Below are 26,913 nucleotides of genomic sequence, written 5' to 3' on the forward strand. Positions count from 1 at the left end.
TGTTAAAAGTGGTCCCTCATGCGTAGTTACCACTCTCTCTTCTTACCCCTGTTTTGATTTCTGTCCCTCAAGAGAAGCACTGCCTGTCCTGTACAGCGTGATCTTTTTAGATTAATTCATGTTGAGTTTATCAGTAGTTGATTTCTTTTTATTGCTGAACAGGACTCCATTGTATGGATGCAGCACAGCTTCTTTATCTACTTGCCAATCAGTGGACTTTGGGTTGTTTCTGGTTTTTGACTGAGAGTTGCTATGAGCATTTCCGCTCAAGGCTGGGTGTAGTCAGTAGGTTTTCATTTCTCAAGCATCAGTCAATCCTTAGGTGTGTAAGTCGGTCATAAATTAGGTGTGTGTTTAACTTGGTAAGGAACTGCCCCACAGGTTTGTGAAGTGCTGCTGCCATCTTGCCAGCCTGGGCAGCGCGGTGGCTCTGCCCCCGTGGTGGCTTCCTGCTTTCTTTCGACGGTTAGTGGTCTTAGTGTCTGGCCAGAATCAAGCTACGGATGTAAGGCTCTTTTTCAAATGAGTTTAGAAAGGATTTAAATGATCTAATCTAATCTGACTGTGCTTGTACAGTTGCTGCGGAGCATCTTGGAAAAAGTGTTTGTCGTCTTCTCTTAGGTTGGAAATGTTCCTTCATTCATGAAATTTTGACTCTGTGCCAAAGCAGGACCCCCCCCTCCCCCCAGGGTATGTCTGTATCAACAGAGGCAGAGGAGCTGTTACACCGACAGTTTTTAGCGACTTCAGGGGTCTACTTTCTCAGCCTGCATCAGATGACGAAGCAGTGAGAAGGGGAATTTCTTGGATAAAGGAGGAGGGAGCATGGACCCTCAAATGAAGGGATGCTGAGCCCAGGTCACCCCAAATCATTGTGACCTGGAGCAGAGTATTGGATGGGCAAGTGGACCTTCCATCTCAGTGCGTGCTCCTGCGCACATACGTTTTAAAATAATGTTTTTTTTCTTAAGTAGTACCGCAGAAACAAACCACAGAAAGACAGAAGTTATCCCTGGCTCTACTGTCCCACACAACTGTTACAAACATTTTGCTGTATTTTTTTTTTCTAACCACTGTTCTTCCCTCTGTGAAAAATATTTTGGCAATCCTGTGGCATATACAATTTTGTTTCTCTATTTTTTCCACTAGATATTATCATAAGCATTTCCTCATGTGAGTCTGTATTTTCCATAATAACAATTTTTTTGGCCTCACCTCAGTGTTAACTCTTCTGAATCAACCCCTTCACTTTAGGTTTTCAGAATGAGTGAGTCTGAGGGCTTCCCCGGGTTTGCCTGTCCTGTGGGATGAAACTTCTTTTTGTATTTGTTCCTTCTTCCATGGTAACAATTTTAATGGGGATACCTCTATTCAATGAATGTATAACTACAGTTTTTCAACTTTTGTTATTTTATTATTTTTATTTTTTTAGGGTCAATTACCAAATATACAATTACTGGGTCAGTGGAAATGGATATCTTAAAAATAGAGCTCTTATTATATTTTGCCAAATGATTCCCTGGAAATCGGGTACTGCTGCTCCCCAGCAAGTTTGGTTCCATTACAGCACCCCAGAGCCCGCTGGAATGTTTCAATATTAGCACTATGAAATCGAGAGTCACCTGGAGGTTAAGTTGTAATGTTAGTTCACGGTAGGCCATCATTTTGGAAATGTGCAGTGGCAGGTATTAACAGTATTCTGGTGAATCCGCTCAGGACTGTCATTTGCCATCAAGCCTTGAAAACAATTTGCTTTTGGAAAGCTGGGTGTCCCCAAAGCAATCTCAGAAACTGATCAGTTAAAAGAAGGTTACCCAGGCAGCTCTAGGCTTACTCATTTCCTATTTCTACCTCTCACTGCACTGGATTTTGAAATAGTGGGAGATCCTCACAGAGATGCCTTTCCCTTCCTGGGCCTGTTGGATGCCCTTGAATCTGAACCCTGTCACTAGAGGTTCCTGGACTAGAGTGTCATTAACCTTTGCGATTGCTGATATGTGTTTGGATTTAGGTCTGTTTGCGTTTTTTTCCCTTATTGATTTTGCACAGATCTGTAGAAGTGGCAGACCTCCTTAGGCACCATGAATTCCTGGTGTAAAGGGAAGTTGGTCTCATTTCAAGGATAACTCCTTTCCCCTTTTCTTATCTAAGTTGTGATCCCTCTTAATCTTTCTACTAATAAATCAGAATTCTGTGTTCTTTGAAAGGACACATATTTTTTAAACAAAGGAATTAGTGGGCTTTACATTTGAATGGATATTGGAAACCTTTGTGATAAGGTTTTGTGGAATGGTCTTTGATTTACTTGAAAACATTATCAATGTTTACTTAGAACATTATCCTTTAATCTTAGGAATCTCATTGTCTAGCAGGGGAGATAGGTACACAAGCTGACATTATATATAGTATGCCACTGGACTGAGGGACATGACAGAAGCTTCCAGAAAGGGAGTGCCTGACTCATGTGGAAGTTGTTGGTGGGTCAGGGAGGGCTTTCTGCAGGAAGGGTCTTATAAAGGATGAGTGGACCTTAGGAAAAAGGATGAGGCTTGCGTGCTTAGAGAAGCAGAGTCAGAAAGAACATTGCAGAGCACCAGGGCCTGGAGGGCCATGGGCGTGTGTGCGCCTGTGCACATGCCTGTGTATGTTGATGTGTCCATTGGCTGGAGTGGAGAGGTCACTGCAGGCCACGAGGAAGATGAGCTCGGAGAGGCAGGGCTTGCGGTAATCAGGAATCGGTGAACCATGAATTTAAGACTTTTCAGCTGGGCTGGTGGTGATCTGTATCCTGAAGTCTCTTGGGGGTGACCTCAGGGTTAGGGCCTCCACCTGACTTCTAATGGAGAAGAGACAGGGGAAGGACTTTGTCACCTGGAGAGGGACAGCGGGCAGCTTGGAAAGAGGGAGGATCGGGGAGCAGAAGTTGCTTTAGGAGAGAATGTGGTGAACTCAGCGAACCTTTTCATTTTGGTGGATCAACAATATGATTTCTTAAAAGGGAAAACCTATAAATTTCTTCAAAGATTTAGATCAACCTGAAAGCACCATAGCAGGTAACAAGCTGGAACTTGCCCACCATGGTCATCTGAAATTTCTCCCTGGTCAAGAGCCATCTGATTGCATTATGTAGACTCTTGGTGTGACCAGAAGTGGCATTGTTAATGTTAATGAGGTTAATTTTATACAAGTAGTAAGATTTCAAGACGTGTGAAACAGTTAGCATTTTGGAGCCATTTTAATTGGAAATTTTTTTTCAGTTGACTAGCTATTTTTACTCTGGCCCTAAAGTGAAGATTGTGTGATCTAACTAAATTGACTGTCTTGATGAAGCCAGAGACATTTGATAGATTGTATAATTTCAGTTTCTGTAGTTGAACACTAGTTCTGGGGTACCTGCTTCTGGGTGTAATGAAAATGATACTGGGATTGCTGGAAGCCTGGGCTGTGAGGAGATTGCTAGATGATGAAGAGTTTAAGAAATGTAAATTTCATTACTGAACAACCCTTTGGCTGCTTAGGGTTTTATATTTAGAAAACATTTTATGGCTCACATAAACGTACACAGAGACCACTTCTGCCAGGCCTATGGCTTTCTCCCCTTTTGTGAGGCTGGATCTTAGTGTAGAAACAAAGGTTTGTTTTTTTCCCTCAATCGGTATACTTCATTTTCTGATCTTGCTTCCTTTTCAGTCCACAAAGAAAATTACCTTTTGTGTTTTAAACAACTTAGAAGAGTCTTTGTCAGTAACATTTTCATTAGTTTGAAGTGAATGCTATTTTTTATTATTTTAGTGCAGTTGGGTATTTGTAGTGGATGTTCATTGGAGGGTTTGAACTTGCAAGTTTTGCTAGAGAAGACAAAAGCAAGGATACTCGAATATCCTCACATCTCAGAACCTACAGTGACTTTACGCCCCTTGTTTCCTTTGATTTTTTTTATTTTTTATTTTCCCACAGTACAGCAAGGGGATCAAATTATCCTTACATGTATACATTACAATTACATTTTTCCCCCAGCCTTTCTTCTGTTGCAACATGAGTATCTAGACAAAGTTCTCAATGCTACTCAGCAGGATCTCCTTGTAAATCTATTCTAAGTTGTGTCTGATAAGCCCAAGCTCCCGATCCCTCCCACTCCCTCCCCCTCCCATCAGGCAGCCACAAGTCTTTTTTCCAAGTCCATGATTTTCTTTTCTGTGGAGATGTTCATTTGTGCTAGATATTAGATTCCAGTTATAAGTGATATATGGTATTTGTCTTTGTCTTTCTGACTTACTTCACTCAGGATGAGATTCTCTAGTTCCATCCATGTTGCTGCAAATGGCATTATGTCATTCTTTTTTATGGCTGAGTAGTATTCCATTGTGTATATATACCGCCTCTTCCGAATCCAATCCTCTGTCGATGGACATTTGGGTTGTTTCCATGTCCTGGCTATTGTGAATAGTGCTGCAATGAACATGCAGGTGCATGTGTCTCTTTTAAGTAGAGTTTTGTCCGGACATATGCCCAAGAGTGGGATTGCGGGGTCATATGGAAGTTCTATGTATAGATTTCTAAGGTATCTCCAAACTGTTCTCCATAGTGGCTGTACCAGTTTACATTCCCAGCAACAGTGCAGGAGAGTTCCCTTTTCTCCACAGCCCCTCCAGCACTTGTTATTTGTGGACTTATTAATGATGGCCATTCTGACTGGTGTGAGGTGGTATCTCATGGTAGTTTTGATTTGCATTTCTCTTATAATCAGCGATGTTGAGCATTTTTTCATGTGTTTGCTGGCCATCTGTATATCTTCCTTGGAGAACAGTCTATTCAGGTCTTTTGCCCATTTTTCCATTGATTGATTGGCTTTTTTGCTGTTGGGTTGTATAAGTTGTTTATATATTCTAGAGATTAAGCCCTTGTCGGTTGCATCATTTGAAACTATTTTCTCCCATTCTGAAAGTTGTCTTTTTGTTTTCTTTTGGGTTTCCTTTGCTGTGCAAAAGCTTTTCAGTTTGATGAAGTCCCATGGGTTTATTTTTGCTCTTATTTCTATTGCTTTGGGAGACTGACCTGAGAAAATATTCATGATGTTGATGTCAGAGAGTGTTTTGCCTCTGTTTTCTTCTAGGAGTTTGATGGTGTCCTGTCGTATATTTAAGTCTTTCAGCCATTTTGAGTTTATTTGTGTGCATGGTGTGAGGGTGTGTTCTATCTAGTTTCATTGCTTTGCATGCAGCTGTCCAGGTTTCCCAGCAATGCTTGCTGAATAGACTTTCTTTTTCCCATTTTCTGTTTTTGCCTCCCTTGTCAAAGATTAATTGACCCTAGGTGTCAGGGTTTATTTCTGGGTTCTCTATTCTGTTCCATTGGTCTGTCTGTCTGTTTTGATACCAGTACCACACTGTTTTGATGACTGTGGCTTTGTAGTATTTCTTGAAGTCTGGGAGAGTTATGCCTCCTGCTTGGTTTTTGTTTCTCAGGATTGCTTTGGCGATTCTGGGTCTTTTGTGGTTCCATATAAATGTTTGGATTGTTTGTTCCAGTTCTGTGAAAAATGTCATGGGTCATTTGATAGGGATTGCATTGAATCTGTAGGTTGCTTTGGGTAGTAGGGCCATTTTTACAATATTGATTTTCCCAATCCAGGAACATGGAATATCTTTCCATTTCTTTACATCTTCTTTGATTTCTTTGATTAAAGTTTTATAGTTCTTGGCATATAGGTCCTTTACCTCTTTGGTCAGGTGTATTCCAAGGTATTTGATTTTGTGAGGTGCACTTTTACTAGGTATCGTATTTTTGTATTCCTCTTCTAATATTTCATTGCTGGTATACAGAAATGCAGCTGACTTCTGAATGTTAATCTTATAGCCTGCTACTTTGCTGAATTTATTAGTCAGTTCAAGTAGTTTTGGGGTTGAGTCCTTAGGGTTTTCTATGTATAGTATCATGTCATCTGCATACAGGGACAGTTTTATCTCTTCTCTTCCTATATGGATGCCTTTTATTTCTTTTGTTTGTCTAATTGCGGTGGCTAGGACTTCCAAAACTGTGTTGAAGAGCAGTGGTGAGAGTGGGCATCCCTGTCTTGTTCCAGATTTGAGTGAGAAGGCTTTCAGTTTTTCCCCATATAGTATTATATTTGCTGTGGGTTTATCATAAATGGCTTTGATTATATTCAGGAATGTTCCCTCTATACCCAGTTTGGCGAGGGTCTTGATCATGAACGGATGTTGGACTTTGTCAAATGCTTTTTCTGCGTCTATTGAGATGATCATATGATTTTTGACTTTTTTTTTTTTTGTTAATGTGGTGTATGATGTTGATTGATTTGCATATGTTGAACCATCCTTGTGAACCTGGGATGAACCCTACCTGGTCATGGTGTATAATTTTTTTGATATGTTGTTGGATTCAGTTGGCTAAGATTTTGTTGAGAGTTTTTGCATCTATATTCATCAATGATATTGGGCGATAGTTTTCCTTTTTGGTGGTATCTCTGTCTGGTTTTGGAATGAGGGTGATGGTGGCATCGTAGAATGTCTTTGGGAGTATTCCTTCTTCACCCTTTTGAAAGAGTTTAAGGAGGATGGGCACCAGTTTCTCTTTATGTGTTTGATGGAATTCACCTGTGAAGCCATCTGGTCCTGGACTTTTATTTGTAGGGAGTGTTTTTATGACCTCTTCAATTTCATTTCTAGTGATCGGTCTGTTCAGTTGGTCTGTTTCTTCTTGATTCAGTTTTGGCAGGCTGTAAGATTCTAGAAAATTGTCCATTTCTTCCAGATTGTCAAGCTTGTTGCCATATAGTTGTTCATAGTATTCTCTTATGGTTTTTTGTTTTTCTGCTGTATCCGTTGTGATTTCTCCTTTTTCGTTTATAATTTTGTTTATTTGGGTTCTTTCTCTCCTCTTTTTAGTGAGTCTGGCCAGGGATTTGTCAATTTTGTTTACCTTTTCAAAGAACCAGCTCTTGGTTTTATTAATTGATATTTAAAAAAAAATTTTATTTTTTCTTCTTCTTCTTTTTTTTAATGGCCCCATCCACAGTGTATGGGAGTTCCCTGGCCAGGGATTGAATTCCACCTGCAGCAATGCTGGATCCCACTGTGCTGGGTTGGGGGTCAAACTGGTGCCTCCACAGCAACCTCAGCTGCTGCAGTCAGATTCTTTTTTTTTTTTTTTTTTTTTTTTTCCCCTTTTTAGGGCCACACCCACGGCATATGGAGGTTCCCAGGCTAGGGGCTGACCTCTCCACCACAGGCACAGCAACGCCAGATCCTTAACCCACTGAGCAAGGCCATGGATCGAACCTTTGTCCTCATGGATGCTAGTCAGATTTGTTTCTGCTGAGCCATGACGGGAATTCCATGCAGTCAGATTCTTAACTTGCTGTGGCAACAGCAGGTACTCCTCTTGTGGTATGTTTTAAAAATTATTTTTAACTGAAAAGTTGCAAAAATACTGCAAAACATTCCTGTCATGTCATGTTTTGTCATGTTGGGTTATAGTTTCTCTCCTCTCTTTTTCTCTGTCCCTCCCCCATCACATATTCATATGCTTATTCTGAATCATTTGGGTGTAAGTTGCAGACATAGTACACCTTTTTCCCTGAATACATATATATTTACTGAAAATGAGAATGTTCTCTTACAAAATCATAGTACAGTTGTCAGGGAGGAAGTTTATACTGGGGGCCCTTTAAGCTGTTTGCTGTGTCCCTCCCTGTCGGATGCCCTCCGTAGCGTCTTAACACTTTCTTATTCTCTGACACAGCTAGACGTGCCAGGCTCACCTCGTAGGTTCCCAACCCCTAGGTATCTTGACCATTTTATGGTTTCAAGCTGTTAACTTTTTTATTTTTTATTTTTATTTTATTTTACTTGGCTGCGGCCCCGGGCCCGGGAGCTAACCCGTGCCTCAGCAGCCACCTGGGGCTGCTGCAGTGACCACCTCGGATCCCTAACCTGCACAGCAAAGGAACTCCCGTCTTTTGTTTCTTTTCCATTTTGGTTTATATGTAGCGTCCCTAGCATCTCCAGTGTGGGTTTTGTCCCTGTGGTGTTTCCTGCTTGCATCCTCTGACCATCTCTCTCCTTGATTTGTCCATTCCCAGTTTGGGTAATCCCGTAGCAAGTCTCAGAATTCCTAAAGTAAGTTAAAACTAAGGACTCTTCAGCAGTGTTTAAACCTGGTGTTTGATTCTTTTCAGCTGGAGTTATCTACTGTTGGTCTGCTTATGCTCATGTAAGTCATGCCTTTTCCCAGGCCCTCCTTCCTCATACCTTATACAAGGGCGATTAGGCCACTGCTCCAGGGGTTTTCTGTCCTCTGGATCATTTTGGCAAGTCCTAGCTCTATTTTTCTTTAAATAACAGCTGTGCCCAAGCCGTATGTGTTTTGTTAGGTAGTTTGCAGTGAAGTCATATAGTTCTGGTAAGGCCTGAGAGTTCACCACTACAATGAGAAGTTGACATTCTACGAGTTTCTCTAGTTATGTTTCGTTACCAACTTAATTCGTACGCTTGAAACCTCCAAGGATAAGGATCATTGCCTTTTCCTGTTTCTCTGAGCAAACTCCTATTTTTACCCAGTATACTCAATATTATTTACTTTTACAGTGAACATTCATCCGTAGGTTACTTCGAAAAACACTCTCCTTCCCAAATAGAGACCTGAATCAAACTGCCAACAAAAGCGAGTGAGGTGTATCCCAAGGGTGTTCTGCTTCCTGGGGTGAGGGTGGGAGGGCAGGGGAAGGAAGTTTCCTTGGCCAGATTTCTTAGAGAATCACAGGCCACAGGAACGAAGCTAAGGGAGAGAAACCTGTTTAAAGCTGACACCTCTCAAACTTAGTTGGGTTCATGAACCCTGATTTCGAATACTAACCATGGACCTAGGGTTTTGTGGAACCCTCTTTGAGAAAGACCAAAGTAGTCGAAAGAGCATCGACTGTGCTCTGATCATGCCTCTGCTACCAGTAAGTAATTTGTGCAAGTGAAGGTGTCTGTAGGATGACTCAGATTTCGGGCTTTTCTACAGCAGGTGTGTTTGATACTGGGAAGGAATGGCATTGGTCTCTGTCTGGGTGGGGTCTTTCTTTGGGAAAGGGCTGGGGCCGGCAGTTTTAGTGGGAGCCAAAACATTGTTGAGACCCAGCTTCAGTTCAGCACCCTCCGCTCTCAGGAGGTGTTGTATCCCCTTTCTGTAGGAGGGCATTTGCAGTTTGGAGAAGGGGTGGAGCTGGCATTCAAAGCCAGGTTGGCCTGCATTCGGAAGCACTGGTTTCTTGCTGAGTTAGGCCTGGGAGGGGAAATAAGAGCACGTCCACCTTGCTCCGCCTAAACCTGTGATCTTGGTCTTGGTTCCCTTTTTTTTTCCACTGCAGCGACGCTTGGGGGCCACACAGATGGCCCCGCCACGGTTTCCAGAGCCATTTGGCCGGAAGTTATTGAGGCAACCTTGCCAGTTTCCTCCCTTCAAAGGGGTGGGCGTGGGCGAATAAGATAAGAGTTTTTGTATTGAATCATATTTTCTGTTGGTCTGCCGTGCTTGCCTGGAGGCTGATCACCGAGTCTCGTCTTTATTATCATGTTGCCTGCTGCCCCTTAAGAAAACTGGGGCTAAGTTGGCCAGGACCTCAGGCCTATGGGTGTGGACTGCCTAACACGTGCTTCCCCCCCTCCCCGCCCCCAGGCTAAGGTTTCCCATGTCTCCATTCACGGAATTGCAAATCTGCCTGAAAGGTGATTTCTAATTAGTATTTGTAAGAATAAGTCAGGGTCCAGAGTGAGATTGTCTGTACTTCCATTTGGAAATCTGTTGGGAAACTTCAGTGGTGGAGGTTGGATGTGTTTTTCCTAATTATCTGACTGCCATACCTTTCATGGCCTAAGCATGTAAATTCCTCTGCTTAAAGACCAATTTGCAAAACCTGATCTGAAATATATTTTAAGGAAAGATGCATAATGTGCGTGTAAAACTTCTCCATCTCAAAGGTGTGCTGTGGGCAGTCAGAGAGGAGGGAGCACCTGGTAGCAGGAAGGATTGATCCACTGTGATGGGATAAGTGACATTTCAGCTTCAGTCTATGGAAGCATCTAGGCTCACAGCTGACCTCCTTTCCCTCTTGGCTCCAGCTTCCCGAGATGCCGCGCTTGTTCTGAGCTCATTGAGAGTAATAAACTGCACCTGTAATTCACGAGCTCGCAAGGCCTTCCTTAACCGCTTGCGGCCAGGAGAATAATGACAACATTTAAAATTACAGATCGCTCATTTTGGGCCCTTTCTGTTTCAAGTTATGAATGAAATTTATGACCCAATTACTTGCATGGTGGAGCCTCTTTGCAAAGACCAAATGCCCCCATGCTGCTGCTGCTGCTGCGGCGTGTGTGTGTGTGTGTGTGTGTGTGTGTGTGTGTGTGTGTGTGAGAGAGAGAGAGAGAGAGAGAGAGAGAGAGAGAGAGCGCGCGAGCGCAGGCAGTCCCCTGGTGTTTTCCCAAATCGTGCATTTGCAGTAGTTTTTAAAGAAGGGTTAGGGTTACTCCGAGTGAGTGAGCTACCAAGCAGGAAGGAGAATGAATACATTGGACTGAGAAGATTCTGGGTATAAAAGAACAAGGAATGATTCTTTCCGAAGTCTCCTTAAAAACTGAAGACTGCAAGGCAAACATTTAAAGCAGTGTATAGGTATCTAGGCTTTCAGTAACTCTTTCTGAGATGGCTGTAATTGTTCAAATCCCAGGTCTTTAAAAATTCCAAAGGAACAGCACGGCCTTGTAAGGAAGAAAGCTACCAAATGATAGGGTGTGACTCGAGCTTGAAGGCTTTTTTCACTTTGTTTTTTTAATCTTTAAAGAGACTGATGAGAGTGTTAGCCTAACTTGAATGCATTTAGAAGTGGGACCATATTAATCACCGGCATTTCACTTTCTGTCACAAGTTCTAGATGTTTTGGCTTGAAATCAGTCATCAGTGTGTTCCTTAGATATTTACAGAATCTCATTTTTATCTTTATTTCTTTCTAGCCTTTCACTCAGGATTCATCTGAGTGACGGGAAGTGGCATTTATTTATTGACTGTGGAAGGTAGGTTACATTAATGGATAATTGCAATCCATCTTCCATTGTGAGAGGATCACATTAAACGGGGAATGTTGGCCAAATTTTATTTCTTTTACAGAGTTAACCCTGCAGCCTGTAAGTTCTTAAGAGTGGTTTGGATGGGATGATTCTGTTTTCTTTTCTGCTGTGGTTTGATAACAAGAATGAATGCAGAACTGCAGTGGTCCTCTATATTTGCACCGTAAGGGAAATTCATAGGTACTTGAACATTGAGTTCAGACCAGAAAATGAGGCTGCGCTCTTCCTGGGTTGATGGACGCATTTTATTATTAGCCTGTGAAGGAAATGTCTGGTTTTGTGAACTAGGTTATAATAAGGAGAGTTCTTTGTTTTTGTGGAGTAGAAAAAATTTGATTAACACAGATTGTCGATGTTGGTGAATTGCGTGTTGGTGAATTGCATGTTGATGTGTTTTTTGAGTCACTAGTAACTCAGGGGAAAAGTATATCCCTAAGCGGGGGTGGCGGTATGGTTTATGACTCCTTGTACATATGAGGGGAACAGTTCATGACATACTCATCTTTTATTTTATAATTATTTCCAATTTGTTACTTTAAAAGTGATGAGGAAGCTATTTGTTGCAGCTTTAGTAGCTAAAAACCGAATGCTGGAAGTTTTGTTTTTGCCTGGATAATGTTCAGGATGATTTATGTATGTGCTTTATCTTGGTAGAGAGTGGTCCCTGTTGTCATGTCTCTTCACTCTTTTTTTGTAGTCTTATTTTGCTAGCTTCATTCATTTTAGAGTGATTCACTTTTAGTAACTGGGGATTTCTTATAAAACTGAAATGTGCTTCCTGTCCATTGCCCAGGACGGACAATTTTAATGCAAAGAATAAGAGAACATCATTTAATAATACACATACAGCAGTCACAGGATTTCTGGTGGTTAATTTTCAGAATAGATGGCAGTTAAGCACTGCAAAGGATTTTTAGTAAATTTCCTCTTGTTCACACTTGATGGCAGAATTAGAATAAAATCGCACTTCTAGTTTGTGATTTATAAATGAAAAGTATAGGAATCTGGAGCTGATCTTGACAACCTTGTAGCAGTTGCCCTCGGCTCGCTTTTCACAGGAAAGCGTGATGGGGTCTTAGGCTCCCACACATACTTACTTAAGGCAGCACTTCTCAAACCTGCACAGGGGCCCCCCGGGGATCTTGCTTGCTGAGACGGCTGTTCTGGTTCAGGCCTGAGAGTGTGAGTGTCAGGCGGGCTTCCGGCCTGTCCTGAGCAGTGGGCGTGGGGTGTGGGACTGTGTCATTGGCCCCCTGCCCCCTTGCAAGTCCAGATGCTGCTGGCCTTGGCTCTTCAGGATGCGTTTTCTCCTTAGGGCTTGACTTTCTCACGTTCATCACTTTTGTTTGCTTTAATTTATTGGAAGTGCTGTTTAAACTGCTTGTTGCCCTTTTTGCTCAATCAAGTAAGATATATTGGGAAAAGAGTTGACCCTCGTTTATTATTTTTTAAATGATTGTGATTAAAATCTTGAGGTTTTTTTGTTGTTGTTGTTGTTGTTGTTGCTATTTCTTGGGCCACTCCCGTGGCATATGGAGGTTCCCAGGCTAGGGGTTGAATCGGAGCTGTAGCCACCGGCCTACGCCAGAGCCACAGCAACGCGGGATCCGAGCCGCGTCTGCAACCTACACCACAGCTCACGGCAACGCTGGATCGTTAACCCACTGAGCAAGGGCAGGGACCGAACCCGCAACCTCATGGTTCCTAGTCGGATTCGTTAACCACTGCGCCACGACGGGAACTCCAAAATCTTGAGTAGTAGTATTATTTTTGTGTTTTCTAGGGCCGCATCTGCAGCATATGGAGGTTCCCAGGCTAGGGGTCCAATTGGACCTGCAGCCGCTGGCCTACACCACAGCCACAGCAATGCGGGATCTGAGCTGCGCCTGCATCCCTACACCATGGCTCACGGCAACGCCTTGATCCTTAACCCACTGAGCGAGGCCAGGGATCGAACCCACAACCTCATGGTTCCTAGTCAGATTCATTAACCATTGCGCCACGACGGGAACTCCCTTGAGTAGTATTTTTAATGCTGGCGTCAACATCCTGCCCCTAAGAAAAGCCCCAAACCCAGTCACCATTCAACACAGTAAGCTGGTTGGACTAGACAGTGGCTGCAGGGAACAGATGGTTCCCGCTTTGGAAGGTGATCCTAGGGGCAGGCCTTGCTGTGTATTGTTTGTGTGGGGTGCCTTCTTTTTCCTTCACCTGCGGTGAATCCTGCTATAGGTTTAGTGATAGGTAATTGCGAACCTGGCACTGAACCCCCAGGACGTAATTTATGGTTCAGAGCACTGGGTTGGAACCCCACCTCTGCCACTTTCTGTGTGACCTTTGGCAAGTTGCTTCTGTTCTCTGTGCCTCAGTTTTCTTCAGCTGGGATGGGGCAGGGTTGCGGGTGGCCTGGGAGGTAACCCGATGTCAGCTGCTTGCAAAGGTTTCTGGAGTAAGCGCAGGAGGCAGGGTTTACTCCTCTTGGGAACCAGCTGGCCTTGATCTCACTTACTTCGTCCTGGCCTTTTTCTGTTGCTCCTCCTTGTTCCTGCTGCCTGAGTTGGTGTTCAGCAATCCTCAGTACAGTTGGGGAGATGAACCTGTACCTTTCGGTAGCCTTGCAGAGAGTTTGTTGATTCATTCGCTCTTCAGAGGAATAATGTGAAGCTGGACGATTCCCAGCCTGCTGGCAACCTTTCCCAGGCCTGCGAGTTGCCGACCCTGGAAGAAGCCAGCTGGTGGGGGTACAGCCCTCTCTGTAGCAACCAGACCACCCTCACGTGGCCCTTCACAGATGCCCATTTCTGGATGACGGATGCTTTACTGTTGACCTTTGTCCCATGGCCTTTTTTCCTCTAGCCCTTAATCATCTTTTCAAAAATCAGTCAACAAATATTTATTGAACGTTTCATTGGAGGCCCGCTGGCTGCTCTGTGGATTTCTGCCCCGAATCCCACTCTTAGCCTTGGACAGTTTCTTTGCTGTCTTTCCCTAGTTATGGCCAGGAGCTGAGCAGGCTCAGCGTTCGCCTCGAGTCTCCATGTGTGCAGAGCACATGCTGGAGGGGACAGCCTGGTTTCAGGAGTGCTGGGCGGTATCCTTGCTGCCCACTGTGGTGGAGAGAGGCTTGGAGGCAGCTGTTCTACTGGGTTCCGTCTCCTCTTAGCTGAAGGCTTTTTAGGGCCAGTTGGGCTGGAAGGTGTGAAATGTCTGTCCTGGGGGCACTGCAGTTGCACCTTCTTGGCACTTGGCCAGAGGGGCGTCTCCTGGGAGGAGGCACAGGCCTTCAGTTTTGTTGCACAGGACTTCTTAGCTGTAATTGTAGTTGGATGGAAAAGGAGCCCTGGCTTTGGCCAGGGTTTGTGTCTGGAATGTTAGGGGCACTGCTGGCATTGCCGTAGCAGCGCTGGGGCACCGTTGTGGCGGTGGGTCATTGCTATAGCAGTGGGGCACCGTTGTAGCGGTGCGGGGAATGATTTAGACACCGGCTACTTGGGCTGGCTGGTGGTCTTGAACACCTTAGGTCGTGCAGCTCCCAGAGGGTTTCCTCTCTGAGAGCAGTTGACATCTGGGTGCACCCTCCCTGCAGGGTGGGGCTGGAGTGGGGTGCAGGCTGGTGACGCCCTCACCTCAAAGAGACCGAAAAGGCCCCACTGTGTGGAGCTGCTCCCAGGCAGCTGGATGCCTGTGGCCGTGGCCGTTTCTGGTTCACTGCTCCTTCCCTTCTTCATGGTCTTTTCCTCCAACCTAGTTCAGCTTAGTGTTAATACTGGTTTCATTCTTTGGTGCCGTTTCCCCTGTGGATGAGTTTCAGTTCAAGCCAGAAAGGGGGTTCTGATGTGTGAGTAAAGCGGTTACTTCCGCTGCGGACCCTGACCTTCTCGTTGGGTAAGAGGCCAGAAGCAGAGGTCCTGTTGATGGAGCATAGAGAGAGTCCAGGTGGCCTTAAGGGTTCTTGGCCTTGATTTTTTTTGTACTGATTTCTTTGTATTATTCCTTCAGTACCTAGCATGTTTGTAAGAGCTGTGCTTACCAGTTCAGATGAAGTCTCAGGATTTACCTGGACAGGGTATGGCTGTTTACAAGGGATCTCACCATCTCTCTAGGGTGCTGTGCTGTCTGTACACAGACACACACACACACACATCATTCTGAACATTGTGTTGGCTATTTTTTTTTTTTTTAACCCAAAGAAGAATTCAGTTTACATTTCTAGAGACCCTCTTGTGGGACCAAATCGATATCCTTTCTAAATGTCAGGTTTTTCAAAAGCTGTAGCTGCACTTTCTCAAGGCTGACAGTGTTCTGAGTTCCGGCTGGCAGGTAACTTCAGTTTTCATACTTTGAGATCACGAATGGCAGCTGCTTTAAGTGCTTCGCATCAGATGGCTGTGTTTGAGGGGGAGGGGCCTGTGGTGTGTCCTGAGTGTCCTTTGGAGTCGAGTATGTTAAGCCTAGTAGCGACCACACAATCTTGGTCGCGCTCCCCTGCTCCCCCACCTTCCCACTGGCCTCTTTTCTCATTAACGATGAAGCTGAAGTTGTTGGCCTGGCAGTATTTTACCTTAGGGACATGCCGTTTAGTCCAAAATCTGGGGAAATGAAAAGAATACTGTCTTCTTTAAACGAATTTTCAGGTGCTTTAAAGACACTAAACTTTCAAGTGAACTACCTGGACCAAGAAACAGAATCTTATCAGCACCCTCCCACCACCACACACACACCAAATAAAAAAGCCGTCTGCATTGCTGTGGTTTAGTTTTGAATTGTCTGGACTTTTAAGCTGGTCTGGGAGGACCTTTCACAAGAGGACAGCAGAACAGTGTGCAAGGAACGTGGGAGCGAAAGCCTGAGGGCACGTGGACCGTGTGGGCTGGGGAGTAAGCCTAAGGCAGGGACGAGTGACAGTTCATCCTTTCTCCTGACCTCATCCTTCTGCCTTGAACTTTAAATGTCTGTTTTCTTTGTTCTGTCTTTAGTAGGCTCCAGTTGACTTTTATACTCAGACTTTAAAATTCCTTGGAGCTCTACTGGAAGGAAGGGGTTGTGGTTTCTACAAAAGACTTGTATCTCACCCACCAGGAAATTGGACCTGGCTATTCTGGGATTTCATTAGGTGGTATTTGAGGCTGGAGGTTGCTCTGGGTATTTTTCACTTTCTGATGATGCCCTGCTGTGAATCAGTAACACTTTTGTTTGTTGGGGGAAATTTTGTATATGTCTGTACTTTAGCTAGTCTCTGCCTTCGATTAATGAGATTAGTTTACTTTCAGACTTGGGACTAGTAGCCAGTGAGCAATACATTCATTGCCCAGATTGCCTAGGAGAGCAGAGCCTGGTTTGAGTTAATTTGCAGAGTTCATTACGGTGCATAATTCATCAGGTCCAAGAACTCCAGACTCCCAGGCAGTGTAGTTTAAAACTTTATTATTTTCTCTGGAGCTAGTCAAGTGACAGCTAAAGCCAGCCCTTGCTGCACTGTAAGACCCTGACTTTGTTTTTCTCATTCAGACCAGAGTTTCCATTCCAATGTTCCTGCCACAGCATGGTGGTGACAGTGAATTTTTCCAGCCTTTTAGATTGGCACAGAAAATTCTTTTGTTTTTCTCTTCTCCCCACAGTGTCTTTTAGCAGTTTCCAGTCATTTTGCTTTTTTTTTTTTCCCCCCAACACCCTTGGCATGCAGAAGTTCCTGGGCCAGGGATCAAACCTGTGCCATAGCTGTAACCTGAGCGACAGCAGTGACAATGCTGGTTCTTTAATCCACTGTGCCACCAGGAAACTCCTTTTTAAATTATTATCTGAGTGAGTTTAACTCCCTTTGTGTTGGTTCCCAAACCAACCACCATTTGAAACATCCTTTTTATGATGAAATGCATCCTGAGTTTTAAACGGCTAGTTAATAAATGAACTTTCAGGAGTTGGACAGTTTGCAAGTTGATTCCACTTGTTTGTTTGTTTTTTTTTTGTTTTTGTTTTTGCTTTTTTAGGGCCGCACCCGTGACACATGGAAGGCTAGGGGTCAAATAGGAGCTACAGCTGCCAGCCTACTGCCTGCCTGCCGACCTCATGCGAGTTGGATTCGTTTCTGATTCTTTTCTGCTGCGCCACAAGGGAGACGCCCCGTTTTTTTGTTTGTTTGTTTTTGTTTTGTCTTTTTAGGGCCGAACCCTTGGCATATGGAAATTATTAGGCTGGGGGTTGAATTGGAGCCATGTTCGCTGGCCTACGCCACAGACACAGCAATGCCAGAGCCTTAATCCACTGAGCGAGGCCGGGGGTCAAACCTATGTCCTCATGGATCCAAGTCAGATTCATTTCTGCTGAGCCACGGTGGGAACCTCCCTCCCCCGCTTGTATTTTAAAGTCATCTCTTCGCCAACACTTCTTGCTCACTTGAGGGCCTGCGTTATTCTCGTGAGTTTTGTCCCTTTTTAAGTACACCTGGAAACGACTCTCTCTTGAAGTTAAATGGCACTTCCTGTGTGCAGCGCACCAGTCTAAGCGTTTTACATTTATGAACTCGGTTCGTCCTTACACCATGTGTGTCAGCGTGGCACTGTTAACCCATGACAGAGATGTGGAAACAGAAGCCAGAGGGGGCCAGATGCTCAGGCAGTCTGATTCCTGAACCTTATTGTCACAAGAACTTGATGCTGACACTCCGTATGGCATTTCACCCTCACCCCCCACCACCCCCCTGCCTTTCTAAAGAGACTCGTCTTTGGTAGAAATAGAAACGCATTATTGTTTCCCTCCTTTCTTGGCTTAAGAGAAAAAAAAGTATCTTTTAGAAACTTACTTCATTTACATATGAACGTTGGTAAAAATTGAGGAAGAGATAATCCTATCCCCCCTGTGGTTAAATGGTGACGGTTGATCTGTTGAATACCTTCCTTCTTCAAAAAACGGGGAGATTAGGCAATTCCAACAAATGTTATCATTTGAGTCATTTACTCTTCTTACATGTGAGGGTCTTACGCTGTGAGGCTCAGCCAGACCCTCATTTTGAAAAGACACGAGGCCCACACGGTGAAACATGGCCCTGTGCTGTCATCACTGATCAGTCCACTGTTTGTGACTCTGACTCTCTTGCTTACTGGTGAATCTGGTTCTCTTTTGAGCATTTTGTGTGCAATAAATACGCTGCATGCTCTGATAGTTGTTAGGCTGACGCGGGAAAGTTTTATCATGGCTTTTTTCCAGTTTCATTTGAGGAGCCCCTTGGAGGGTTGACACAGTAGTAGTTGAACATGAGTGACCTTTTTGAGTGATTGAACTCCTTGTGAGGCTGGCCCACTCTTTGCCCATCAGGATCCTGCCTGCCTCAGCCTCAGCACGTCAGCAGCCCCAAGGTTGTGTTGGATAGCTCTTTGCTCTTCCCATCTCGTTCACAGATTCCAGTTGCAGCCTCAGAAGGAGCTAAACTGACTCTTATCCAGGATGCTGCTTGGTCATCTTCTCAGGGCTGAACACCCCCTATTCCCTCAGCCAGTTGTTAGATGAAGATTTCCGGTGCCTCATTATTTTGGTTGTGGCGATCCTATCAGCATCCTTCAAAAATGATAACTTGTGCTTTAAGCTTTTGCTGCACACCTTAGCTAGTATGGTATTTTGCACACTACTTGACTCAGACTCTGCTTCTAGGAATTTATTTAGACTTGGCCACAGGGATGTGTATCAAGTGTATTTCACTGTGTATCACAGTGAAAAATTGTAACCGATGGGGGTTTGGCTAAATTAGTGAACATCTGTTCCCTGCAATCATTAAAATGATATGGTAGCAAGAATATTTAATGACATAATGTAGTAAGTGAAAACAGCAAGTGAGAAAATAGTATGTGCAGTTGAATCCTTTGTTGGTGGTGTAATTTAGATCGTGTATTTGTTCAGGAAAAGTAATAAAAGGACACACGCACACATATACACACACCAAAACCAACAGTGTTTTATCAGAATGATCAAAATAAGTTTAATTTTTGTTTGTTTATCCAAGAAATACCCGCTGATCTCCTGCCATATGCTAGGCACGTGCTGAGTGCCAGGCACTCAGTGGTGAAGAGTAGCTGTGATGTTACAGAGGGAGGAGATAGGTGCTTTGGGAGGCAAAGTGTCCAGGGTGCCGTGGGCACACTTTCAAAAGACAGCTAAGACTTTCTGGATGTCACAGTGCAGACACCATGCAGATGGGGGTGGAGAGCGGTGTGTTGTCGAGTCAATGTAAGGTCTCCAGGTGGTAATTGTGTGCAGGGGTTTGGGAAGAGAGAGGGAGGCTCAGAAGATAAGGCGTATTGTGTTTTCTCTGAGTAATGAGCGTTGGAGTGTAATTTTAAAAAATGGTACCTAGAATCTTCTTCCAAAACTACCCATCCTGAAGAGATGGAGACAAGGGAGGTTTTTCCAGGACTGACTGACTGGCAGGGCTTGGGCTGGACGTCTCTGGTGAAATAGGTGAATATCAGATAGCTCATTTAATTTCTAGACGTGCTGCTTAAATGCCTCTGCCCCTACTACTGATGAGAGCAAAACAAGCATGTGATGTGTGTAAAAATACACGAATATGAGTTTTTATCATAACTCTGCAGAACAGTGTAAAAATGATGCTTCCTGCTGTAGCCACGTTGCAGAATAAAAGTCAGAAAATCAGTATTCTTTACAAATGACTAGTCACAGTGGCAAATACCGTCTGCTGAACTTATTTGTAGATTGCATTAATAAGTCACTCCCCGCCCATGTCACCCCAGCCAAAACTGAAACGGAGATTTACATAGCAAAATACAAGGTGCCTCGAACAAAGGTGGCCCTGAATTCTGGTGAAGGGATCCTCAGGATGGCAAAAGGCCAAATGATGGGGCTGTTGGTGCCAGGTCGTGCTGGAGGGCTGGGGCTGCCCTGGCTTCTGCAGGTGCTGAAAGGAAGTGGGCCCAAGTCTTCTGACAGATCTTTCCAAGGAGATGGGTTTTAACCTCAAATACCCAGTACCCTTTGACCAGATTTAGACCAAGATGATTGTCTTAAAATAATTCTTGGCCGTGACCCCTGCCAGAATGACTTGTAAATCATTTTGTGCCAGGAGCTGGGCTGACTTTGGTTTGTGGGCTGCTGATTCCAGGTCTGGGAATGAGGTCTTGATTCTCTGTGTCTCTGCGGGGCCTCTCCCCCATAGTCCACTTTTGAGACCCTCGTGGAGTTCTTGACCTCGTGAGTGCCAGCACTGGGCTTTTGAGATTTGCCACAGCAGTTTTTAGAACTGCAAAGGGCTGTCCTCTGTAACGAGAAGCCTGTAGACTGGGGCAGGGGATTCATCTGACCCCACCCCCCAACCCAGCCCCTGCGCACGCCCAGTGTGGATTGCCTGCTTCCTGCTACCCTGAGTGAGTCCTGGCTGTGGGGAGCCTCCCTTGGTTTGAAATCTCGGTTTGAAAAGGGATGAAAACTTAAGCAAGCCTCTTCTTTGTACTGGTCAATATTGGATTTGCTTTTCTGCCCAACACAGAAGTAGGTCCCATAACACAAACCATAAGTGGTACTCTGATTCAGCTTGCAAAAAAGCGCCTTCTTAGTTTTCTCTTTCTTTTCTTCTTCTTTTTTTTTTTTAAGAAAAGATATAAATATACTTTTTAAAAAATATCCCAAGGCCTAAAAGGGAGTTCGTGCTCTGAATATTTCTTTAATAAGTCACCTTGGACAGTGCAAAACTTGGGGAATTTCCCCACATCTGGTCCAGGTCCCTGAATTCTGTCACCAAAGGTGTGGCTTTTGGCATTGACTTGTATTTAATTTGGGTGGCTACTCTCCAGAAAAATCACTTTAACTGGGTGAGTTGACACAATCGCCCCTCCCCTTCTTTTTTTTTTTAAACAACTGTAAATCAGTCCAGATTTTTTTTTTTAAAGTCAAGTTTACTGAAGTTGTGTACCAATGCACCCATTTTGGGCGTACGTTTTTATATAACATTTGGCAACTGCCTGCACCTGGGTATTATGTGCAGCCCTGTCAACACCTCAGAAAGCACCCACCCGCTTGCAGCCAGTACCCTGCCCTCCGCCTCCCCTTCTATAGTCCGCAGGCACTGCCCTGATTCCTAGCACCGTCCTGAAGGTTCGCAGACACGGGGGCAGACGTGTGTCTTGGTCCTGTCACTGTAATGCTTTTGCAGTTCACGTGTGTGTACCAATCGTTTGTTCTTTCCTTTTGTGGCTGAATAGTCTTTTTTTCTTTTTGTCTTTCTGTGCCTTTCTGTCCTTTTCTGTCTTTCTGTGCTTTTGCATGGCTTTCTGTTTTTCTGTCTTTCTCTTATCTTCTCAGATAGTCTTGTCCTTCTGTTACTTCTTTTTTCCCCCTTTTTTTTCTTTTTAGGGCCACACCCACGGCATGTGGAAGTTCCCAGGCTAGGGGTCCTCCACCACAGTCACAGCAACACTGAATCTGAGCCATGCCCGCGACCTACACTACACTCAGCCCATGGCAACACTGGATCCTTAACCCACTGAACAAGGCCAGGGATCAAACCCGGATCTTCATGGATATACTATTCAGGTTCTTAACCAGCTGAGCCACAGCAGGCACCCCTCCGCTATTTCTTTAGTCTGTTTCTCAACTGGCATTAAGACTGCCCTTGGCTTTCGCACAGAACGGAAGAGCCATGTAAGTACGTACCTGGAGAGATGGTCCCATGCCCTCCTCTCCAGTTGAGAGGAAAAGCAAGTGAACAGACCAGCGGACTTGCGCCTCGTTCTAGAGTCTCAGAGCTGGGAGGAAGCGCTGGACTCCGACTTCCCCTTCAGCGTCTTTCCCTGAAAAACAGGCTGCATCCTCCAATTCCACGAAATGTATGAAGTTTTTTGTTTGCCTGTGTTACTTGTTCTGAAACTTCACTTTAGGGAAAAAGAATTGAGTGTTGAATATCCCGGAGCTCAGCGCTGGGGCCCCGCCTCCCACCTCCTTGCCTGCCTTTTTTTGATCAGAGGGGGGAAGTGAGCCAGAGAGACCCCACACAGGGAGGAGGGGGACTTCAGAACCTGGGGTGGACCAGAGAGTGTCTTCTGATCTTTGCTGAAGTCATTTGAATCAATGAAAAAGTCCCATTCCGGTGGATCTGTGTGCCTGCTTGGTGTCCGCTGTAACTTCTCATTTCTCCTCTTGTGTGAAGAAAGTGCTGTCTGGAGAACAGGTGTCTTGCATGGCGCCATGGGCGGTGGGGGCCTGGGCTGGGGGTCCGGAAGTGTGTATACTGGGAACTGGGGTGCACTTCTCACAGATCTGGCATTTGTACCTCTTCATTGTGGCTTCACATTTTCAAGAGAGCCAGCTTTTCTGGGAAATCTGCCGTCAAAACCGAAACCGGGTGCTGGTCAAGCTGGAGCCTGTGGGTCGTTGGTGTTTCGGCAGGATGTTGTGTGTCTGGGAGCCGCGTTGAGAACCTCTCTCTGTTTAATTCGTGATGCAACAGCTCAGCAGAAGTGTCTTTTCTCTGTGGTACTAGTTTTTTGACTTGCAAATCTGGGGAAGAAAGTCTGCAGTCTGATAGCAAGTGGATTTGGGGGGAACACTCCCTGGTTGGTTCATATATAGAAACTTCACTGCATGTTAAGAAACTGTCATTAGAAGGCTAGTTTCTTTCCACTTTGGATTTTTCCAAACAGTACCTTGAATAAATTTGTCACCTAAACCTTTCCTCTAATAGCTGCTGAGCCTAGCAGGTGTGGGGGTGGGGATTACTTTTGTCCTCTCTCCAAATAGCCTCAGACCTGCCGCCCCTGAAGCCCTCCTGGAGGCTGCAAGGGGCCCAAGGTATAGACATAAGTGGCTCTAATTCTGGATAACAGTTTCTCAGGTGATGTGATTCTGGTGAGGACGCCTGTGAAACATCCGGTGGTTAAGCATTTGTGCTCAAGGTCACTCAGGCAGTGAATGGCTCAGCTGGACTGGTCACCCCGAGGGCTCGCATGGCCTCTGACTGGCCCAGGCCGTTCCCCACTCTTGCTTTCCTGCCAGTTACTCTGTCCTATCACCCTTTCATTTCTAACACATACCATTGCCCCAGATGCCTTATTTGTTATTACTTTTGGTTTTCTGCCCTAGAGTATGAATCCAGGAGGGCAGGAAGCTGCTTCTTCTCACTCACAGTTCTATCTCAGTACTTCTTAAGTATTTGTTGAAGGAGCAAATGGATAAATAGTACTTTGAGATTTGCTCTAGTTCTCTCTGTGACATCTGGGTGTGAGATTTCTTGTATGCTGGGTTTTAATTAAATAAATGATATTGAGAAGTAAGTAAGAGCCATGCATTAGCTACACCTCATATAGTTTGTTTGGTATTTGTTTTGAGGCTCATGGACCCTTGGAGTGGGAGGAGAGAGGAAGCATGAATTTTCAAAATGACAAAGGGAACCCACAGATGTCAGGAATAGATCTTGAAGGAAAAGTATGGGGACTGTGAAATAAATTGGCAGAAATATTTTGTGAACTGTTAGTAATTACACTTGCCCTGCTTGGCTCCTAGAGCATGTTGGTAAAGCAAAACATCTAGATAGCTGATCTGGTTTGTGTGGTCCTGGCTGCCACCGTAAAAGCCTTTTACAAGAAACACCCGGAGACTGGCTCATCCCACAATCATCACTGTATTTACGTAGATTGATTCTGGAATGAAGCGCTTAGACACCTTTCTGTTACAATCATCACTTCTTTCAGATGCCAGCTAGTGGACACTCTGGGGAACTACAGGGTCAGAAACAGCGCGGTGGTCCTTGGAGTTTAGTTTGATTGAGTCCCGGGCAGCTTATCAGCTGCCTTCCCCGGGTAACAGGTGATGAGGGGACCGTGGGGCCGCATCTTGAAGTGTTCCATTTTCAAACTTAGCATAGTAGAGTCAGGAAGCCGTAGAGGAGTGTGGGGTGGCACTTGGAGGTTTGACCCACACAGGATGTGGATTTTGGAGTGGCTGTGTGTCCAGAGTGCAGCTTCACAATGAGCACGGGGTTGGGCCAAAGTAGATGGAGTGACTTCCGCTGCATCAGCAACCCCCCTCCCCTCCCCCCCCGGCCAAATCAGCTGCCCTCAGTTCCTTCAGTGGAGTTTGTGCCCAGTTCTGTCGTGTCTAATTCAATTTGAGTTTTGAGTCTAACACTGCAACCAGAAGCAGGAACTGGCTTGAACGAAGCAAGTCCCATGGTGCGTGCCAGCCGGGCCCAGGTGCCGTCCAGACCACAGCACCTGCTAGAACTGACTCGGAATGTGATTTCTTTATGGCTCCCAAATCTGTGGAGGAAGAAAGTGAGGCTTTAAAAACGAATCTTCTTTTTCTCTTCAGATTGATTTCCTGGTGAGGGAGGACTTAGTTAGCAGGGGCCATGGATCACTCACGCGGGTCCTGCTTTCTTTTGGTTCCGAATGCCGTTCTATGAAGCATTTTCTCAACTGAGACCACAAGTACACCAAAGGTGGCGACCTCTGCACATTTTGATTCTGAACAGGGAGCTCCTTGCTTGATATAGAATCTGTTGTTATTTAGCAGAGGTCACCAGTTAGGAATCTTGTAAAGATCGCTTCTGTGATAATTTTAAAGTTCGTTGCTGAGGGCGGAGGAAGTCCCTGTGCTGCTTAAAAGCAAAGACATGGTGGGCTGTTCTTGCCAGTGGCAGGAGTGTATCACTGAAAGAGCGGAGAGCCACCTCTCGAGTCCTGGAAGATGACGAATGACGCTCCCAGAGAAGCAGCGTGTGGTTTAGCGTGTGCTGTGCCTGCGACAGAGCCGGGACCGGGTGCTGAGGGAGCTGCGCCTGGAGCCTCTCTCTCTAGACCAGCACCTCCAGCGAATTTGGTTGGATGTGTCTTTCCTAATTAGCTGGACCTTTCCTTGCATAAGCATGTAAATACCTCAACGTGAGGACTAATTAGCACGGCCCCATCTGAAATATATTTTAATTTGGCCACAATAGGGTCATTGCTATTACAGAGCACTTGAAATCAATGGGAGTCCTTGTTAGAGACTGTGGAAAATGAAGAATCTCCCTCTTGGCAAAGATGATCCTTCCATCTGTCTGTCTGCCTGTCAGTGTTCTGTTTATTTTCTACCCTTCTGTTTGTCTTTTATCCATTTATCTATCTTCTACCTTACCTGTCTGTCTGTCCAGCCCTTTTTGAATGTCATCAGTCTCTTTTAAGAGCTCAGTGCTTCGGTTAAAAGGATTGCTTGAAGCCAGACCCTTGAGTTTAAATCTCATCTCAGCCTCTAGCAAATGACCTTGGGCAAGGCTGAACCTCAGTTTCCTCACTTTTAAACAAGTACCTTTGCCTTAGGGTAGCTGTGGGATTTAAATGAGTATATGTCTGGTCTAAGATGAATCCCTGTAGACACTTCGAAGTATTAGCAGTTGTGATTTTTTTTTTTTAAATCCGTTCCCCACCAGTTATTTGTAATTAGAAATGGAATGTTGCTCAGGATTTAACTTGATTCTGTCAATTTAGCAATAGAATTTTTAAAGTCCAGTAATTTCTTCTGTCCACCCCGTGAAACCCCCTTGAGGAAGGGGGCAAGAAATAGCTCTTGGAACCAGTTCAGGAAAAAATCTGTGAAACATGCAGACAGTATCACATGGATTTTTTTTTTTTTTTTTTTTGCTTTACTTGAAAACCCTAGTCTCATTTAGGATAGTAGGTTGGCTTCTGAGCTGGTTATGGATTGGTGTGACTTTGGGAGTCATTTCAAGGTGATGCATGAATTTGTAGAAAAGATATACTTCAGTTTGGAATCTGAGCTACACAGCAAACATCACCCTAGAGTAATTTCCCCCAAAACTCCCCAGGAAATTTTTACCTTTTATTTAGTAAGCCTGGAGCCTTGCCCCTTGAACTTAATTTTGCGCTGCTTACAGGATGACCGAGGGTAACCAGTGGGCCCAGGATCTGAACCAGAACATCCTCTGAACCCCTGAGGTGTTGGCCTGGAATGTATTTTAGGGGGCTTTGTTTGCATTAATTTCTCCTGTGAGGGGTCTTCTAATCTGAGGAAGTGCCATGGCTGCCTGAGTATCTGTTCTGGGTCCTTCTCTCAGTCCACACTCCCCTCACCCCCAGGGTAGGTGTACCCCTGGGGGCATTCATTGCCTTTAAGGCACACGAAGCTGGGGTGTGCAGAGCTGGCTGAGGGCTGTGGTAGGGAGTGGTTTCTTTTTCTCCTTTTTTGCTTTTTAGGGCCACACCCTCCGCATATGGGGGTTCCCAGGCTAGGGGTCAAATAGCTGTAACTGCGGGCCACAGCCACAGCCACAGCCATCCCAGATCTGAGCCGCCTCTGCGACCTACACCACAGCTCACCGCAATGCTGGATCCCTGACCCACTGAGCGAGGCCAGGGATCAAACCCGTACCCTCATGGATACTAGTCGGGTTTAGTAACTGCTGAGCCACAATGGGAACTCTGGGAGCGGTTTCTTTTCAGTGCCAGCTCTGCTGCCACAGAACCTGTGTGTGCAGGCCTCCCTTCCCCGGCCTGGTTTGTTCCCTCGCCAGGGAGTCGTAGCAGAAGAGGTGTGTGTGCAGAGGGAGGCGGAGGCGAGCCTGTTCTCCCTGGTGGTGCCGGGTGTGCTGATCCTGGTTACTCAGAGCTTGCCAGCCTTTGTGATTCAACTGGCCGGAGGACAAGTGGGTATAGCCTGCATGTTGGGAGGGATGGAGAGAAAAGAACCAGGTCAGCGGAGCTGTGCCCTGGCTGCCCAGGTAGGGTGTGCTCGCCAGCCGCATGTCCTAGAAGAGGCATGTTGATGTCTGTCGTAGGGTACCTGGGGCCTT

At 45.2% G+C, this 26,913-nt stretch overlaps 1 protein-coding gene across 8 annotated transcripts in view; it reads left to right on the forward strand.

The window, feature by feature from the left end:
* JARID2 (jumonji and AT-rich interaction domain containing 2) overlaps positions 1-26,913 on the forward strand; it is a 243,962-nt gene that overhangs the window by 41,165 nt on the left and 175,884 nt on the right. The gene's annotated exons all lie outside the window — the stretch shown is intronic.

Source organism: Phacochoerus africanus, chromosome 9 (assembly GCF_016906955.1).
Source record: "Phacochoerus africanus isolate WHEZ1 chromosome 9, ROS_Pafr_v1, whole genome shotgun sequence".
Classification (NCBI taxonomy): Eukaryota; Metazoa; Chordata; class Mammalia; order Artiodactyla; family Suidae; genus Phacochoerus; species Phacochoerus africanus.